Source organism: Chrysochloris asiatica, unplaced genomic scaffold (genome assembly GCF_000296735.1).
Source record: "Chrysochloris asiatica unplaced genomic scaffold, ChrAsi1.0 scaffold00036, whole genome shotgun sequence".
NCBI classification, from domain to species: domain Eukaryota; kingdom Metazoa; phylum Chordata; class Mammalia; order Afrosoricida; family Chrysochloridae; genus Chrysochloris; species Chrysochloris asiatica.
The window spans coordinates 24,108,616-24,121,339 of NW_006408554.1; the positions used below are offsets into that span (position 1 = coordinate 24,108,616).

Here is a 12,724-nt window from a genome sequence, read left to right on the forward strand (position 1 = left end):
TGATGAATACTTATGGTCTATATATAAAGATGTAAATTAAGTATTGCTGATTTGGCAGTTAAGGTTGTTGTGTTCAAGAACTACTTCAAAGTGTGGTGACAAATGAAACCCATAGAAAGATGACTTCATGTTATTCTCATGGATTTTTGCTATGCTGCTTTCCAAATATTTATTAAATGTGTGCATTAGTACGGTGATTTCAGTTCTGTGAACTATTTTGGGATCTATACTAACTGCCTGTTGTCCTTCAGTAGGGGTTCATTGCTGCTTGGCAGCCATTCCCTGCTTTTTATAGTCACCTGTCAGTGTAACATGGCACATCATCTCTTGCTTGTTTGAAATCTTGCTGAAATTGTTCTTGTTTGCAGTTTGCCATGTTGGCAGCAGTGGGATGTTTATTGGCTCTCGTGTTTATTCACCAATTTGTACATTATTTGTTGTCCATTACTTCCATAAACAGTAAATATCGTTTGGTTGAAAAAAAAAAAAGGCAGTGCATATAAAGTTTGGGAACTAATTTAATTCTTTCAATGAAGTTATCTTTTTCCTAAGATAAACTTCTATTGCTGGCAAAATGATGTGTCAGCTACAATTAACCTGTCTCCATCAATGAAGGTTCTGTGAGCATTTCTCCCCCGAGCTTAACTCTATTCACGTCATCATTGTCATCTTGGTCAACTCTACTTTGAGGAGGCATGTTTTTCCCCATTCACATTCTGAGTGCCTTCCCACCTTCTGGTCCTGTATCTGATAGTGTTTCTCTGCTATTCATAGAGTTTTCAGTGACTAGCAATTCGGAAGTAGTTTGTCACTCTTTCTTCCTAGTCTGTCTTTGTTTGGAAGCTCATCTGAAACCTGTCCACCATGGGTGACCCTGCTGATTATTTAAAATACCGGTGGCATAGCCCTCAGAATCACGACAGACGAGTGGCGGTTGCGTGGTTGCTGTTAAATAGGAATCTCCTTGTGCTAGGGCCCTTAAGTCCAGCTCAAAGGCAAGACTTCCATCCTCGGATGTCAATCAAGAGGCGGAAGCGCAGCAGGGGCGACTGGGTTGTAGTGAGACACTTTGGGCTCCGCTTGTGGGTCTCTAAGTTGGTCGAACCGCCTCAAAGCCATGATCCAACAGTTAGGCTAGGATGGCGCTCTCGTGTCCGGGGTAAGTAGGACAGCCTGGCAGGCCCCTGCAGTTTCTTCCCCACTAGGCAGCGTCTCCCCATCGAACTGGTCTCCAGACACCTCTCACCCCGCCGCTCCATGGTCTGGGTTTCATTTAACACCTCCACCAGGTCTACGCAGTTCTCACACATCGTTTAACCGCTGCGCTCCATGATAGAAGCCATATGAACAAGAACCAATGATACTCAGGGAGGAAGTTCAAAATGCATTGAAAGAATTGGCAAAGAACAAGGCACCAGGAATTGATGGAATAAATATTGAAATCTTTCAATAAAGTGAGGCGGCACAGGAGGCACTCATTCATCTCTGCCAAGAAGTTTGGAAGACAACTATCTGACCGACTGATTGGAAGAGATCCATATTTGTGCTCATTCCAAAGAGAGGTGACCCAACGGAATGTGGAAATCATCAGACAATCTCTTTGATATCTCAAGCGAGTAAAGTTTTGCTAAAGGTAATACAGAAACGGCTACAATCATACATTGACAGAGAACTTCCAGAGGTTCAAGCTGGATTCAGAAGAGCCCTGGAATGAGAGATATCATTGCAGATGTCCGATGGATCTTGGCTGAAAGCAGAGAATATCAGGATGTTTACCTATGCTTTATTGACTACGTGAAGGCTTTCAATTGTATGGATCATGACAAGCTATGGACAACATTGAAAAGTATGAGTATTCCAGAACACTTATTTGTACTTCTGAGAAATCTGTACCTGGACCAAAAGGCAGTTGTTCGAACAGAGCATGGGAACACTGAATGTTTTAAAATTGGGAAAGGTGTGCGACAGGGTTGTGTTTTTTCACCATACTTGTTCAGTCTGTATGCTGAGCAAATAATATGAGAAGCTGGGTTCTATGAAGGAAAACGTGGTGTCAGGATTGGAGGAAAACTTATTAACAACCTCAGATATGCAGATGATATAACCTTGCTTGCTGAAAGTGAAGAGGACTTAAAATACTTACTGATGAAGATCAAAGACCACAGTCTCCGGTATGGATTGCATCTCAATGTAAAGAAAACAAAAATCTTCACCAGTGGACTACCATCTCCGAGTACTCCTTTCCACGAGAAGCTCAACTATTTATTTCTCACTAGCCTGGGTACCAATATTATGCCTTCCAAAACTTTTTTTCATCTTCACTTTACAGTGTTTTGTCTTTTTCCATTTGTTCCTGGGTATGGAGCTGGGCTTCAGCAATCTGGTATACTTTGCTATATTAGGAAATGTCTTATTTGTTGAGAACTATAAAATAAAAAATCAACACTTACTATAAGTACTTGAATATATTTTATTATAGTTTCTTCTTCCTCAAGTAACAGACACTGTTCTCAATACTATACAAAGTCTTGCTAGTTATAACATGTTGGGGGACATGTCTCCTCTGGGACTTTGGGGTAAATACAAACCCTTAGGTCAGTGGTTCTCACTTGAGTGAGCAACAGTTGTGGTTGTTGTTATTTGCTGTCAAGTGGTCTTCAATTCATGGGAACTTTATATATAGTGAAATCTGTGAGAGCTGAAATTCAACATCACTGTCTTGTTTTTCCTGGTCTCACTAGTTTTCCGTTCTCAAGAGAATACAGTCTTACCACTTTTCTATTGCTGATCCTAGGGGAAATTATTTCAGTTTTCCTTCTGTGGCAGGTGTCTACCTTACACAGTTTTTAACTTTCAAAGATTTTACTGTATAACAAAATGAAACTTGACCTGGTCCTGCATCATCCTCCCAATCCAAAGGCATGTTTACATTTATCATTGCAACTGCTGTGCCAATCCATCTTGTTCTTGTCCTTCTCTCCAGGCTTTTAAATAAGCTTACACTTTCTTCATACATGATGTTTTCAGTATCATCAAATAATTCATCTGTCTTAAGTAATAAAGCAAAGTTTTGTATAGTGTTCAGTGTGTCAGATCTATTCTTGAGATGATCTCTAAATTTTGGTTGGAAATTCTCAAGGTCATACTTGAACTCTCATGGGTTTGTTTTCATTTTCTCCCATTTCAAATTTAACTTGCATATTAATGGTCTGTTCTGCAATTGACTTCTGGCCCTGTTCTCATGGAGGATATTCAACTTTTCTATTGTCTCTTTCCAGTGAAATAGTCAATTGGATTCCTATGTCTTCTTTCAGCAATACCCAAGTGTATAGTTGTTATTGATGTTATTGAAAGAGGCATTTTGAATTAATAATTATTGGTGATTGAGATGCTAAATTTAGAAACAAAACAAGGATCAGTAATTGAAAACAAGGCTTTAACATGCAAAATTGTGTCATGTGATCTCCAGTTGCATTTCTCTCACCAAGGCCTTGTTTTCCAATTACTGATCCTTCTTTTGGTTTTTAATTTTGCATGTCAATCACCAGTAATTATCAATACATTCATACTGTATGTTTGATCAATTTCTGGCTGATGTTCATAAAATTCTTCAAATTCTTCAACATTGGCTTTAGTGATTGGTGCATAAATTTGAATAACAGTCATAGTCACTGATCTTCCTCATGTTTTTGCTATTAAAATGCTTAGGAGGACAGTCTTCAAGCTTTCCATTTCATTTTTGACAACTGCCAATTTCTTTGATTCATACATACTTCAGACATTCAGCTTTCAATTACTGATGGATATTTATAGTTGTTTCTTCTCAATTTGAGTCATGCTAAATTAACAAATGAAAATCCAGAAAGCATTAATTACTATATCCTCATCATGAAAGTTGGCTGTACATTAAGCAGGAAGCTCTTCCTGAGTCATGACCTGGAGGACTTATTAAATCCCAGACTGTTGGTCCTCCTTTTTGATCAGTAGGGCTGGGTAGTACCCTATAATTCACATTTCCAGAAAGTTCCCAAGTTTTTCTAGTGCTGCTGTATGATCATGCTGCCGTATGTGTTTAACTAAGCATGCTCAAATAAAGTTGAAGCCAAATGTGTAGATTTGCTTTCATAAATGCAAATGCTTAGTGTGTTATAATTATTTTGCTATAAGAATTTTCTACTTGCTTCAGTTTTATTATTTATTTTATGTTGCATACTATATTGATTCTTCATTTAAAAAATTCCCCCTCCTTTTGTTCCCAAGAAACTTGTAATGAATATACAAATATGATAATTATAAAATGGGGCTGCCCAGGACAGGGCTCATATAGGAGATGGATTTAGAGATAATTTAACATCCTATTTAAAGTAGGCCAACTTCCAAAATATAAATCTTGAAATGTTACAAGTTTGGAAGCCCTCTTGTCAATCTCTGTATTTAAGAATCTATCTCTTTAAATCCTAATTTGCTTATAAATTATCCTCTTTTTCTTATCCCTATATTATCCATCAACCACTGGTCTGACAGTTTTTCATGCTATGATGGCTTGCAGTTGCTATGATAATTTGGGTTGTCCCACAGGTATTTAAAATATCAGCAGAGTCACCCAACGTGGACAGGTGTCATCAGAGCTCCAGACTAAAGCAGACCAGGAAGAAGGAGATGCAGATTACTTCTGAATGGATAGTCATTGAAATCCTTATGAATAGCAGTGGAGCATTATCAGATACAGTGAATAAAACCAGAATGTTGTCAGATATATGCTAAAAGATGAGCCCAGCAAGTAGGAAGGCATTCAAAATAGTTCTTCAACTGCCTCATTAAAGTAGAATAGACTGTGATGATGTGAATGGAGAAGAGTTTCAGGGACCTTCATTTGCTGATGGGTCACAACCCAAAATGAGGAGAAATTGCTGTAAACATCCTTTAATAGTTAGAACATGAAATGTATGAAGTATAAAACTAGGAAAATTGGATGTTGTAAACAAAACGAAATGGAATACACAGAATCATTGTACCAAAAAGAAATGGTCAGTGTTCAGTCATTTCAAGAAGTAGCATCTGATGAAGAACCAGTGATACTGAATGAAGAAGTCCAAGGTGAATTTGCAAAGAACAAGTTTCCAGAAATTGATGTAATATTGATTAAAATCTTTCAACATACTGATATAGTACTTCAGGCACTCACTCATCTATGCCAAGAAATTTGGAAGACAGCCACCTGGCCAATTGATTGGAAGAAATCCATTCAAAAGAGAGGTGACCCAATGGAATATGGAAATCATTGGACAATATAATTAATAACCCAGGACAGTAAAATTTTTCTGAAGATAATTTTTAAAATGTCTGCAATAGCACATAAACAATAAACTGCCAGAGGTTCAAGCCAGGTTGAGATAAGTACAAAGAACAAAGAATATCATTGCTGACATCAGATGGGTCTTGACTGAAAGCAGGAAGTACCCTCAGTAAGGTGGACTGTCACTGTGCAGTGGCATCAGCAGTGGACTCAAGTATGACAAAGATTGTAACGATTGTCCTGGACCGGGCAATATTTCACACTGTTGTGCATAGGGTCAGGTCACTAGGAGCTAAAACTGACTCGAAGGCAAGTAACAACAAGGCTACATTGAGTTCAAAGTAGTAAAGTTATAGCCATTGATAATATTTTGACAAAATAATAGTACATGAAAGAATACTTAGAACATGCATCAAATTACAGAAGCAAAGGAAGTGACTACAGACTAAAATTGTGACCAGGCTTAAATATATTTCTCATGTTTTATACCAGTTTATGATTTCCTTTTTTCTTTTGTCATTATAGAGGAGTTAAAAGTACATAGGAATTGTGAGTTGTATCATATGCAATTAAAACTGAAAACTCTGACTTAATTGAAACAGAAGATAAAGATTAAAGGTGATATAATTCCTAACAACTGAAAGTTTATCTGATTTTAATAGCCCAAGAATGGAAAGACAGTAAGAATCTTTGTAAATACTGCTCAGGTCAAAAAAAGTAAATACCCTAGTCTTCTTTCCAATCCTCTAAAATCGCAGTTGACATTCTGTCTTCTAAAGAAACCATCCTCATTGTCACTTTTGGTAGTAATGCTGGAGTCCTAGTGTAGCACTGCAGGATAATGCACTGGACTAAAAGATTGGTTTGAAATGCAAAGTCAGCAGTTCAAACCCACCAGCCACTCCTTGGAAATGCTAAACAGGGTTTCTATAAGTGACACCAACATAATGACACTTAACAAAGTAGGTTAGCTTATTCGACTGGTTTGTTTACCTTTTTTTATTCCCTATGATTATTAATTGTGTCATCTTAATCTTTTCTTATCTTCAACTATTTGGGATATTTGGAAACAATTACATTTGGGGAAAAAGTATGTATCCATTGAATTGATTGCCTAACTAACTAACAATGTATCACTGAGTGACATATAAGCATAACTTTAGCCTCACCTGGCCATCTTTCTTCTTTCTCTTTGTATTTTTGCACCTCTTCTGTAGACCACCACTCAGAATGCACTGGAACCCACCATACTCTAGTGATGGTGGTGGTGGTGTGACTTCAAGTTGGTTGCAACTTATAGTGATCCCGTATAGAATTTCCAAAGCTGTAAATATTCATAGGCGCAAAAAGCCTCGTCTTTCTCCCATGGAACAGCTGGTGGATTCACACTACTGATCTTGCAGTTTGAAGCCCAATGCTTAGCCCACTGTGCCACTTGGGCATATTAACTGATAACATCTTCATGACCTATTTCCAGGAAAAATCATGTCCACAGGTACAGAGCTTAGTATTTAAATATATTCTTTTAGTGAACACAATACAATGAATAAATTCCAGTAGCCTTGATTTTTATGCATATTAATTACATTTATTTGAAGAATATTTTCTGTTTTCTAAATACATACTTATTTTCCATAAAAAATGACCTTATTTCCTCATTTCTAAAGCTAACACTTTTTTTCTCTTTTTTTAAACTTATTATTGTGAATTGAGTGAAGATTTTAATATTGATTTTGGTGAAAATATACATAACAGATCATATACTAATTCAACAATTTCTGCATATATAATTCAGTAACATTGGTTACTTTCTTCAGGTTATGTCACTATTTTCGATATCTCTAACCAAATTGTTTCATCACCATTTACTGAAGTTTATACTACCCCTAAAACTCTGATCTTTTTGATTACAGACAATTCTTTAAACAAAAACAATTCTTTAAAAGACTTGAATGTTTGTAAAGAACATTCTTTACTAAATTAGCTAAACTGTTGTTTAGTTTAAAGATGCTTTCAAGAGATAAATTCAGTACATGATTTGAAGATTTTCTTTAGAGCTGTAGATTCAGGGGTTTCTCCAGTTTCACTATTTACATTAAGTCTGGATTCAGTGTAAATCTGAAATTCTGTTTCAGATTTGTTCTTTTGAAAATCAACATTCTTTTACTGATTCCTTCATTAAAAAGTTCAGAACTAGTAGCCAGGTGCCCTCAAATTTTTCTGGTCTCATGGAAAGTGAGGCAGTCATTTGTGGAAGTAGTTAGACCTGCTGTCCACTTCATATTTCAATCCCTAGTTATTTTATCCACAAGTGATTGGAGCCTCATTGTTGTACCTTGGATACTTTTTTTTTTTAATGTTTTGAGTTTTATTCTGAGGAAACAGAGGCTTTTAATCAGAAATGTTGACATGACCGTTCCCCCATTTAGAAAGAATCATTCTGGCTGCAATCTTTTATGTATGTATGTTAAAGTTTTTTTATTATGAATTAAGTGATAGTTTACATGGGTGAACACCAGTTTACACTCATCTTACCATATTTCATTTCATTGTAAGGATTATAATCCCTTCCATGCATCATCTTTCAACAGCATTTGCTTTTATTTATGCTGGGTTTTTTGGGTTTTGTTTTCTTTTTGACTGTACGCAAAATTACTCTGGAATATATAATCATTTAAACAATCAAAGACCACATTTTGCAAGCCTGCATCCTGCCAGCACACAGCCTTTCTGTTTCCTTGAGTCTGGAGTCCTGAGCTATTCTTTTTCTCCATGTCATTATCTCTGCCTCCATCTCTGGTGTTGCTGCTTCTCTGGACATGGCCCCACATTCTGCTTATGCTTTTCTCCCTTGATGGTCCTAGGGTCCTCTGTTCCTGTACTGTAACATTAACTACCCCCCCTCTTTTTTAACAGAACTTCTATCTTTACAGTTGTGATAATCACAATTAGTCATGATAACTGTTACCGTTGAATCATAAGAATCTTATCTCCACCTCCTTTCACCAGACCTCTCTAGACAAGATGAAAAGAGTAGGCTCTACCTTTCCCCATGCACTCTGAAACTAAACTTCCTCTTGAAAAAATTGTAAGCCAGTCACTTCATGCCTTTATTGCCCTCTCCCCAACCCCATTTTAGGTAGCCAATGTCTAAATTGCCCCTCCCTATTGTTATAGCAGTTTTAGATTCTAGAATGTCACAGCAGCTCTTGATCTGTTGTCAAAGAATCCGAGGCAACTTGGAGAGGTAAAGCACAGTTTGTCAGATTTTATTAAACTGGTTGGCTAAAAGGAGCTAGCTTTGCCAGATTCTGAGCACCTAATACAGGGCAGTACAGACTTATATGGGGTCAGAATCGGGAAGGAGTTAGGTTGCGGACCTGTGTGAAGACAGAAGAGAAACTAGAGGATTGGTTATACTCAGTAACCTGATTAACATTCTAGTTTGACTCCTGGGTAGAGAGGATTGGTCCCACTCAGTAACCTGATTAACATTCTAGTTTGATTGCTGGGTGGAGAAAGCAGTGAATGTTTATACTTTTTCCTGTTCACTATCAACCCTGTTTCCAGGGGAAATAGGATTGATTCTTGATATGAAGATTCCTTCCTTCTTAGTTGGTATTTTGAGCTAATATCTTGGATAACTTTTTAGTTCCAAAGCTTAAAAGTCCCCAGGTAGTATTCACTAAACTAGGGAGTGGAACAGAAATTCTACAACAATATTAGGCCAATAGTCTGAAAAGGTCATGAAGTCATTACCTTAAACCTTAAAACCAACAGATGTATCTAAAATATATCAGCAATTTTGCCTCTTTTGCTGTTGTACAACTTCATGACATCAGTTACTCTCTTTAGATCATGCAGTCATTACTGTAGATTGATGCTAACTTTCCCATTAAAATAAACCCACTACTTCCCAAAGAATAATTCATTGCCCTCCTTCCCATCCCAAGCGAGGTAATCACCAATAGCTATTATTCTCCATATAGTTACTTGTTACTGTCTTTTTGTGTATGTGAGGTCTTACAGTATTTGTTCTTTGATGGTTGACTTATTTCACACAGAATAACATCTTTCAGGTCCACCCATGTATGAAATCTTTATTTCTTTCTTTCTGTTGCTGAGTATTCCTTTAGACAATCAAAGACTTGAAGCACCTACTTATGAAGAACAAAGATTACATCTGAATAACAAGAAAACAAAAATCCTTACAACTGGACCAATTAGCCACATCATGATAAATGAAGAAAATATTGATGTTATCAAGGATTTTGTTTAACTTGGATACCCAATCAGTGTCAGTGGAAGCAGCAGTCAGAAATCAAAGGATGTATTGTCCAGGGTGTGGCATTGCAGGATAATGCACTGGATTGTACGGTTAGTTTGAACCACACGGTCAGCAATTCAAACCCACCAGCCTCTCCTGGGAAGCCATATACAGGGTTGCTATGAGTCAGAACATCCTCAATGACATTGCACTGGACAAATCTACTAGAAAAGATCTCTTTAGTGTTAAAAAACAAAGATGTCACTTTGAGGACTAAGGTGTACTTGTTGCACACCATGGTATTCTTAATCACTTTGCATGCCTAAACTGGACAATGAGTAAGAAAGACACACACAAAAAATTGATGCCTTTAAATTATGGTGCTGGTAAAGAATATTAAATATATCATGGATTTCCAGAACAATGGACAAATTTGTGTTGAAAGTAGTGCAGCCATAATGCTCCTTAGAAGTGAGGATAATGAGACTTCATTTCTTGTACTTTGGATATGTTATCATGAGGGACCAGTCCCTGCATAATGACATCATGCTTGGTAAAGTATGTTGTTTTTGTTAAGTGCCTTCGAGCCAATTCTGACTCATAGAAACTCTGTATAGGGTTTCCAAGGATGACTGATGGATTTTAACTACCAAACTTGTGGTTATCGTACAGCACTTATCCTTTGACACCACACCAGGATCCCTGGTAAAGTATGTGGTTAAGTACCATCAAGTCAGTTCCGATTCATAGCGACCCTGAAAAGGCTTTCCAAGAAGCAGCTGGTGGGTTTGAACTGTTGACCTTATGGTTCACAATCCAGTGCTGATGCTACATTACCACATCATTAATATGGTATGTTGTTGTTGTTAAGTACTACCAAGTCAGTGCTAACTCATAGTGACCTTGTATAGGGTTTCCCAGGATTAGCTGGTGGGTTTAAATTGCTCACCTTGCAATTCAAACCAAACTTGTGGTCCAGTGCATTATCCTGCAGCATGACACCAAGACTCCTGTAGTAAGGTATGTTGTTGTTGTTAAGTGCCATCAAGTCAGTACCATCAAGGGTTTCCAAGGAGCTGCTGATGAGCTTGAACCACCAACCTTGAAGTTCAAACCAGCTTTGTAGTCCAGTGCACTATCCTGCAGTGTCAGCAGAAAAGATGGATTGACACAGTGGCTGAAACATAGCAATGGTTTTAAGGATTGTACAGAACTAGGAAATATTTCATTCTGTTGTACATAGGATCACTATGAGTCAGAATCAACTCGGTGGCAACTAGCAGCAACATTATTCCATTGTATGCATTCACCACATTTTGTGTATCCATTCATCACTGTGGGGAACTTGGACTGATTTCACCTTTTATTGCTATTGTGAATAGTGTTGCAATGAAAATAAGTGTGCATACATCTGCTTGTGTCATTATCCGTAGATTCATAAATTACATACCTAGGAATGAAACTCCTAGTTGTTGCTGTTAGGTGCCCTCGAGTTGGTTCTGACCTATAGTGACCCTATATACAATAGAAAGAAACACCACCTGGTCCTGCTAAGAAAGAGAGGTGGACTACTTATGATAGTTTAGCCATTGAAAGCCTTATGAATAGTGAACTTGCACATGTTTACATACAAAAAGGAGTTTATTATCGAGGAAATGACTCACCCACCAACAATTGTGAGTCATTTCCTTAATAATAAACTCCTCTATATACATACCTGTATGTGTTCATTGGTTTTGCTTCTCTAGAAATTACAGCATAAAATGAGTGCTATTCATCATGCTTCAATATTTCAGTATTCAATATTCTGGTACTACCTGACAGTGCTTCTATCTGACCACTGTCCATAAGGTTTTCAACAGCTAAACTATCATAAGTAGTCTGATTCTCCTTTTTCCAAGTCTTAGTTTGGAAGCTCAGCTGAAACCTATCTACCATTGATGACCTTGCCAGCATTCAAAATACTGGTGGCATAGCTTCCAACATCACAGTAACATGCAAGCCACCACAGTGCGCAAAACTGACAGATGAATGATAGAGAATTACTAGACGATATGATAAATCTATTTTTAATTTTTTGAGGCATTGCCATTCTGTTTTAAAATTATTTGTGTTATTTTACATTCTCATCAGTAATGGATAAGAGATCAGATCTCCCAGCATCATCAATGTGCTATTTTCTTGAATTCTGTTTTATTTTTATCATTGCCATTCTAGTTAGGGTGAAGTAGTAATTTTGACTTAACTCTCTATTGGAGTCCTGGTGTGACTCTATAGGATAAGCACTGGACTACTCACCACAAGCTCAGTGGTTCAAACCCTCCAGCCACTCCTCGGAAACCCAATACAGGGCCACTATGAGTCGGTACCAACTTGATGGCAATTAACAACAACCATAACTAATGGTAATACTGGTGTAGCATTAGCTCAAACCCACCAGTCACTGCTTGGAAACCTGTAAAGGATCATCATGAGTTAGAACCTACTCTATAGCATTTTAACAACAATAGCAATAGCTAATCATGATGAACATCTTTTCATATTCTGGCCTCTTGAATATCCTCTTTGGTAAAGTAATTTTTTCTTATTCTTTTCCCATTTTTTATTGTGTTGTTGGTTGTTTGGTTGTTTCATTGTAGATGTTTTAGGTTTATTATGATTATTAGATCATTATCAAGATTCGTAAGGAACTCTGGTAACATGATGAGCTGTGAGTTGGGCTGCTAATCGCAAGGTCAGCAGTTCAAATCCATCTATTGCTCCATGTGAGAAAGATGAGTCTTTCTGCTTCAATAAGCGTTTACATCCTTGGAAAGAAACTATACAGCATCACTGTGAGTTGGAACCGACTCAATGGCTCACAACCACCACCACCACCAAATTCATGATTGCCAAAGATTACTTTTCCATTTTGTGCATGATCATTTTTTCTTTTGATAAAGTCATTTAATGAGCATAAGGGTTTAATTACAATAAAGTCCCAATTAACTTTGCATTTTTTGTGTTTTATAGTCTATTGTTAAAAACAAATTGTGTCCCATAGCTACACATACACACACACACACACACACACACACACATACATACCCTATAATGTTTAGATCCTTGATCAATTTTCAATTAGTTTTGTACAGGATATGTGGTATAGATCTTCATTTTTT

The 12,724-nt window shown here is 37.2% G+C and overlaps 1 protein-coding gene across 1 annotated transcript in view; it reads left to right on the forward strand.

Moving 5' to 3' along the window:
- Window positions 1-12,724, forward strand: part of SNTG1 (syntrophin, gamma 1) — a 461,475-nt gene that overhangs the window by 285,440 nt on the left and 163,311 nt on the right. The window lies entirely within an intron of this gene.